This window comes from Crocodylus porosus, unplaced genomic scaffold (genome assembly GCF_001723895.1).
Source record: "Crocodylus porosus isolate Cpor-Errol unplaced genomic scaffold, CroPor_comp1, whole genome shotgun sequence".
In the NCBI taxonomy this organism is placed as follows: Eukaryota; Metazoa; Chordata; order Crocodylia; family Crocodylidae; genus Crocodylus; species Crocodylus porosus.
The window spans coordinates 8,891,242-8,899,011 of record NW_017728950.1 but is presented as its reverse complement, the minus strand read 5'-3'; positions in this window follow the sequence as shown (position 1 = coordinate 8,899,011).

Below are 7,770 nucleotides of genomic sequence, written 5' to 3'. Positions count from 1 at the left end.
TGGTCACTGTCCTAGTTCTCTAGGAGTATGTTGCCTTCCCTGAACTGCTTGGTTAGTGGCTGGTTGAAATCCCTGCTTCTTGTTCCTCCTTCCTGTTTTGCAGTACCACCCAGAGTGACCGCTTATATCTCGGTCCTTTGCAGACACTGACCTCATGACACACCTGCTCCTGATTTCCCCCAACCCTAATCAGAGCCCTTATTTCCTGAGTCTGTTCCTAAACCCCTGGACTGTGATCTCCTAGGGTCAAGCTCTGACTGCCTGTGTCCTGGTTGTACCTGTGACAACCCATCTGTGACTACATCTACAGAAGCAAATTGAAGAAAACCAGTCAGAGTTTCAGGTGAGAAACTGGATTTGTAATCCCAATTTGTCACTCTGTATCCTGTTTGATCTGTCTTGGTATGGCATAGGGTTTAAAAAAACCTCAAACCTGCTTGAGGCCATGGGTACTAACCCTTGTAGTTACAAGAACGTTTAAGTTGAGAATCTTGGGTGATTTTATTTTGTAGCTTTCCTTTAAAATCCTGAAGTTGCTCATTTATTCTTCTTTGCTCGTGTGGAATGTGAGGTATAAAAGTAAGCGATGGGAAAGTGGTCTTTAAACTACAGAAAAGAAAAAAAAATGAGGGAGCAAGAGACATGGAAGAAGAGTTGGTACTGATACCATAGCTCCAACAGTCAAGCTTTTGAGTTAACTATCCTTTGGCTGCCTTATTGTGGGTATCCCTGGACCGGTGAAAAGGTGCGATGGCAATTGGGTGGTTCAATTTTCAGCTTTCAAAGTGTTATCCAGGCTATCAAGAGGAAAGACCAGTCATTTCTCCCCCCCCCCCAATCACTCTTGCCTTGATAGCAAATTGTTTTAGATACAAAGCATTAACTTTTTCTTTCTTTTACAATCACCAGGATCACAAGTTTTAACCAATTTTTCTGTCTTGCATGTTAAATAGCAAGAAAATACTATAGTCATGTAAACTTCCATTCAAGAATGAATAGGCTTCAGGCAATGTAAACTGTTTCATTCCTGCTATTATTGGTAATGCTGTCCATCAACACCAAGCAAGATGCAAAACAATCTGCCTTGACATAAATTGCAGTGTTAAATACATATCACAAATTTTAAATCCCAAGTGGGCTTCCAAACAAATAAGCCCAGGGCCCAGAAAACCAGCACCAAAGTGGAATGTCTAAGCTTAACAGCGAAGCAGTCATATCTCTAATTTTGCACATAAGATATAGTTAAGGCACTTCTGTGAGCTGTTTGTTACCCTGTGTCATGTGACAAACCTTCTGGTCTTGGTCCCCATTAAGATAGTAATAGTCTGTTAGCTTATCTTCTGCTATTTTTCTCATCCAAACAGGATACTCCATCCTACAGTAGCCACTAAAACATCACAGTGGCAGGGTAGACAGCTTATTGTAGTCAGTAAAATTATGGGATAGTACCATATGCACATTTAGCCATGGAACAGACCTGTTGTATAACAGGCACCTGAAAAGCCAGACTGACTGTAGTTCCCATAAGCACCAGCAAGTGTTTGCCACCAGTTTTCCAAATTTCTATCACTGCAGCCCCTTCTACTACTTAGTAATAATTAATCTGAAGTACTTGCCAGGAGATGCAAATGCATTTTGCATTTGTGCTCCACTGTGGGAAGTAGCAGCTGGCTGAGCGTGAAGTCAAACTGAGCAATTTGTGCGGTTAGACAATGGCTTGAGTTAGCCTTAGTGTGCCATGTGGAGCCTATTCACTTCTCTTGGTCTGGCTGCAAAATTGTTCACATGAGTTATAAAATAATAGGCTATTATTAAGTAACTGACCTCAAAACAGCACACATCCAGGGAGGAAGAAGATAATCACTCCTTTGGAGGAGTTTTTCTAACTCTGATGACCTTAGCTTTCGGATGTTAGATAATCCCTAAGGGATATGCTGTTTTGAAATTGTTTCCTTTTTTTTTTTTTTTTTAAATTATTAAAAGGGGGGGCGGGGAGGAAGGAGGCTTTTTTTGCAGTAGCAATAAAATATGTTATGATGCATAGTCCTTAGAGAAGACATTAGTATTCAGGTGGTTGATGTTAATAGACTTCTTGGCACTGTGCATCATAAAGCACCTAACAAAGAGAATAGTTCTTTTTCCCCACAAATCACTGAACTAAGTATCATATTAATTATACAGAGAGGATAATGCACATGTGGGGCTTTCAGGAGGCGCTTTCCCTGCTTTTTCTTTTCTTTTTATGCGAGTGATGCAGTCGCAAATGCAGGTGGTTTGAAAAAGAAAGCAAGAAGGCAGAATTTACATTTGGCATGTAGAAAGTGAGGGGTAAATGAGAATAACTCTTAGAGATGCCCAAGTACCGGGCCTTTGTAAAGTAGTATTCAAGGAATTCTTTCCAGAAAAGCACAAAACCATCAAGTCTAGCTCAGAAAGGTGTTTTTTAGTTTGTTTACTTTCTTGCTTTAGCCAGGAAATGCCAAGATAGTCACTCTTTCACCTTTGGTGAAGGAGTGTGGACCTTTATTTTTCTTAATGTCACAGAAGAAGGAAACCATAATGGCAGACAAACAAGCAGCCCAGGAGAACAAGGCGGGTCAACTAATTTAACATCAGCCTGTCAAGTGTGCTTTGCTGTGCTTTATAGCAAGCAGGGCTATGAAATGAGATTTCCTGCCTCCTTCAGAAATCTCCATGTATGGAAAAACAAGTTATTTTTATATTTTTGGTGCATTTTAGAGCCTACCTCCCTTTGCAGCTTCTGCTGGTCCAAGTTTAGAAAGACCTGTTTTGGACCCTTATGCTCTGAGGTGATCCTTTTTCAACCAGGTAGGTGCATAAACTGTGCAAATCCATGAAGAACAACTACTAGTCAGGACTAAAGCCCTTCCACCCTTAGCTTAATGGTTAGGATGCTTGCCCAGAGACCTAGGCTAGGGACAGACATTCAAAAAGCCTGAGCCTGAACTGACTCAATCTTTGCAGGTTAGTCTAACCTGCAAAGCTTGAACTGATTTGGAGGTGGATAGACATCCCTTTTCATTCCAGAAATACAAGCACAAGCCTGCAGTGGCTCAGGCTAGAAGTTGGGGAGGGGGAGGCACTAGAGCAGCCCTCCCTTTACTTCTACAGGGCTGAGCTGAAGGGGGGGCCTGGCCAGACCCTGGCAGGATGCTCTTATTATTCCCTCCCCCGCACTCCCCAACAGGGAATCTTTATCACCCCTAACTCAGTGTTTATCAACCCATTAAGAAAAGAAAGCCTCTCACCATTAACTAATGGAGCTCTTCTTAAACAGCTCTTCTAAGGAAGTACATTAAGCTACCTGTTGATTAGTTCCAAAAAAACCTGTCTGCTTTGTCATCTCCCAAAGCACTTATTAGCTAGCATGTGGACTGCTAGCTAATGCTGAGAGGTCTGTGTAAGGCAGAGGGGAGGGAGGGAATAATTCCTGTTTGGCAGGGAGAAGCCATGCAGATGCTCTGTCCCTGCAAGTCTCTACCAGAGCTTCAGCTAAGGAGCAGAGGGAAAGGGCCAGCCCTTCTGTGGAGCAGAGAACCCCACCCAGCCCAGAGAGCATGCCAGGATGCTGGGGATGGCTGGTTTAAGTTAAACCAGCAAGGGGTCTGGGACAGCATAAACTGGTTTGACCCAAATCATTTAAGTCTGATACTACATTCAACCAGGTTTATCTCAACCTGGTTTTAGCCATTTTCAAACTGGTTTATGTGCACTGAACATCTGTTCTGTTTATCTCAACCTGGTTTAAGCCAGTTTCTAATCACTTAAACCACTTTAGGGCTAGGGACAGGCATTACACATAGAGACTGAGGTTCTAGGCCAGTGTTTCCTAGAAGTTTGCTATCTGGGTCACACTTTTTCTTTCTGGATTAAAATTGGTGGCACCCCTCCCATCTACACTTGAAAATTGGACCAAGGAAAAGCAGTGGATGCCAGAAGCTGGAGGTGGGGGGAGTGGAAGGAGCCATGGTAGTGCAAGTGCAGGGAAAGTCCTCCTCAGGTGAGGCAGTGCCAGGCTGAACTGAGACAGCAGCCTTTCGAATGGGGCATGTGGAGCTGCTCTGCTGTGCACCCTGGAACCTGGGGGGGAGGGAGGGAGGGAGTTCCACACAAACTCCAGGCTGCCCTGGGGTACAGGCACAGTCAGGACAGAAGTGGGGGGCATGCAGCTGTTGGTGAGGACTGCCTGAAGCTCAGCACTGTGGGGGTGAGGGCCAGGCAAGATGGCTTCTGGCTGCACATGTTCAGAGCTGGGGGCACCACTAAGCACTCAGGTGTGTAGTGCAGTCATGTCCCCAGCATCTAGGCAGGATCTGGTGGCATTAGTTTGCAGGTACCCGGTCCCAGTGTTGCCACAGCTTTCATCAGCCCCCTTTCCCCAGCATGCAGCTTAGAGCTGTGCCCTGCTCTATGCCCTACTCCACACGCATGCTGTGTACCCTTCCTTAAAATACCAAAAATAAGAGAGAAAATTATCCTCTTAGCACACTCTTGCTATTCTCATAGAATACAAATGGGCTGAGGCACACCTTTTGGAAATCACCGTTTTGCCCCCAAAAAGAGGTTTGACCCTCCATTTCCTATTTTCCAATAAAGTACCCTAACCTCACTGCCAAGAGCACCCATCTTTCTCCCTCCCCCTATTAAAACTGGCTTGTTGCTGTCTATCCAATGACTATGCACAAGTAAGATATGGAAACATCACCGGGGACAGGGGAGGGAGTCTCAATCCAGGTCCCCTTCACTTCCAGGGCACCATCCCACTGAGCCACACTCCCTCTGGCTTGTTTTCGCTCTTGCACTATATATCTTCTCCTTCCAGCTGCAACTGAACAGGTGGAGAGTGCTTTTGGCAATGCTGGGAAGTGGAAAATGCATGTTTAAACTGCCTGTGGGTGCAGGAGGAACTATAACTTGCATCTCCTGCTGCCTGTGAGAGTTCAATAACCACAAATCTATTGGGGCTAACATTTTGGAGGGTTCTGTTCTTCCGCTTCATAGTTTACATGTCTTCCCAGGTAAGTAGGGGTGAAAATCCTCATAAGTCATAAACTCATAGCTCCCACAGTGTGCAGCCACTACTAGGTTGTGTGCAGCACACTGGGTCTTGAAATGCCTTTGTTCCTACTTACAAAAGCCATACAGTGTTTTGGTACATGCATAACCTGCCTTTCTTTGCCTTGGTTCTACTGTAGTTAAATAGCACTACCAGCAGGTCTCATTTAGATGAATGTGTCTCACTATGTTCTGGGTCATAGCCCCCTAGTTCCTAAAGACAGCAATAGAAATACATTGTTAAGTAATGGTCAGTGAAGCAATTCTGTAAAGCCATGACTTTCAGAAAGCTGCAACAAAAACAGCCTTGTTTCCAAAGAGGGATGGGTCAACCTTTTAAAATATACTTGTTTGCTCACATACTCAGAGCAAAATGAATCTACCTTTACCTATACTTGCATAGGCACAGGACATGCTGACCTCACCTCATCCTTTTGGATCTTGTTGTTTGTATATTTTAGGTAGTTCCTTTACAGCAGATACCCCAATCTCCAACAGAAATGTATGGGCTGCCTGCTCTCTTGGAAGTTCAGCACCTCTCAGAGTCTGGCTCTTGTCTCACCACTCTAATGAGCCAGATTCACTTTAAAGTCAAAAACAAACCCAAGCCTTTAGCCCACATCCTTGATGGGAGCTTGGGGGTCGGGGTTCTATTTAATTTATACAAGTATCTTGGAAAACTTTTATTTTAAAATTTATATATTTTATTTTCAGCTTCCTGAAGCTCAGCACTCTGGGGGTGAGGGCCAGGCAAGATGGCTTCTGGCATTCATATAGCTATATGAACGTTGAACAAAATTAGGATAAGGTGTTTAGAACAGGTGCGGAGTGCTCCTCTAACTAGGCTAGATCCAACTAAGAAAGTAAAGTGTTCTGTTCTTCCTTCCTGTCTCTCAATAAGCATCATATTCTCAATAGACTGAACTAACAGCAAGCATCTGTGACTGACACAATTTATGGCCTAGCTGTCCTACATAGTAACTCACTTCTGAGTGCTTAGAGGAGACTACTGGAAAGTTAAGCTGTAGCTCTGGTGTATTGGTCAGTAAGACCACAAGAATCGCTATATTTCACCACTACTGAACCAGTGATAAAGCAGGCACCTGTTTTATCACAGTGCAAGCATACCATATGACACCTGAGTCTTCAAGACAATCTTGTTAGCCTGCCTGGATGTTAGCTGGAATGAACTTGGGTGTTAAAAAGCCCATTCATGGAAAGACTGATTGGATTTGTGCAGCTGTTCATTGGGACAGCCAGCCCCCTTAGTGAAGGGAACACTTTCCCTGCTTGCTCGTGGATTTGCCTCTCCTTCTATAGCTGCACAATATCCCAGGCCATATGGAATCTAAATTATTAGCAACCCTGTGGTCTATATCACAAGATATTCTAACAAAAAAACCCACACAACTACTTACTCCATTTAAAAAAAAAAAAAAAAAAAAAAATAGGCATTGATGCAGATAGTTGATTAAATTGGGTAGTTTGCTCTCCAAAGGTGAAGCCAAGTTTGCGTAATAGCTAGACTGCCAGTTGTTAGTTCTTAGTTGTTTTCTTAAACAAAATAGTCCTTCCTGCAAATGAATCAGTAGGGGGGAGGCTGACAGTGTATGTTCCTGCCTCTTTGAGTCAAAACACATTGAACTAGAAAGGTCCAGGAGTGGGAAGGCTGAAGAAAGATTTAAAAAATCTATACAACACTTGGATACATGCGTGTGAATCTAAGTTTCATAGGCTTTCCTTTGCCTTTCAGGGTGCTGATATGGGTATGGCATATAGCCTGTCCCCTCATAGCATACAAGTTCATCTGCTACTAACGCTGCTTGTTCCCACCTGAAGTTGTCCTAATCCTCCAATTGTGAATAGCATCACAGTCAAATTCACAAGGGATTATAGGGAATAAGCAGCAGGAACTAATGAACTTAAAATTCTTAAAAATGCTTTTTTCATGCTAATGAGCTTAGCTGTAAAGAATGTGAGAAGAGAAAGTAATTAAAATACCTACTAGAATGTTGTAATAGGGTATTAGTAGTGCTTTAAAATCTTGGCCTATGGGTCCTTCTTCAAAGAGGTAATGTCTATGTAACACTTTGCTTCTGAGGAATTACGCTGGATAACGGGCATCTTTAGACATTCTTCCTACTTTCAATATGCATGTTGCTTATTTGAAATGTTACTGAACAGCCTTCCAGTAAAGTCAAGTGAATGTACCATGTACAGAATATGCACTGAAGAAAGTAAAGCTTTTTCATGAGTCAGTTTAGTTAAAATTCTATGAGGCAATCCAACAAAAGGAAAATCCCTGACCATTTAGTAACAGGAGAGTTATATGTTGCTTCAAGCAGTTGTCCTCATGTTGTCAAATCTGTAATGGACACTTAGGCTAGGGACAGACATTACAAACAGCTTGAACCTGAATTAATTCAGTCTTTGCAGGTTAGTCTAACCTGCAAAGAGTGAACCAGTGTACAAGTGGATAGACATTTGGCACATGCCTTCTGTGGTTCAAGCCAGAAGCCCAGGGGCAGCAGAGCAGCTCTCCCTTCCACAGGGAAGCTGAGCTGAGGTGGGTGGGGAGTGGCCAGGCCCTGGCAAGCCCGCCCCAGTGGCTCCCTGACAGCTGGGAGCAATCCAGACTCATAGGGCTGCCAGGTCCCAGGGGGGAACTCTTCCCCCTCTTCCTCACCATTGTGG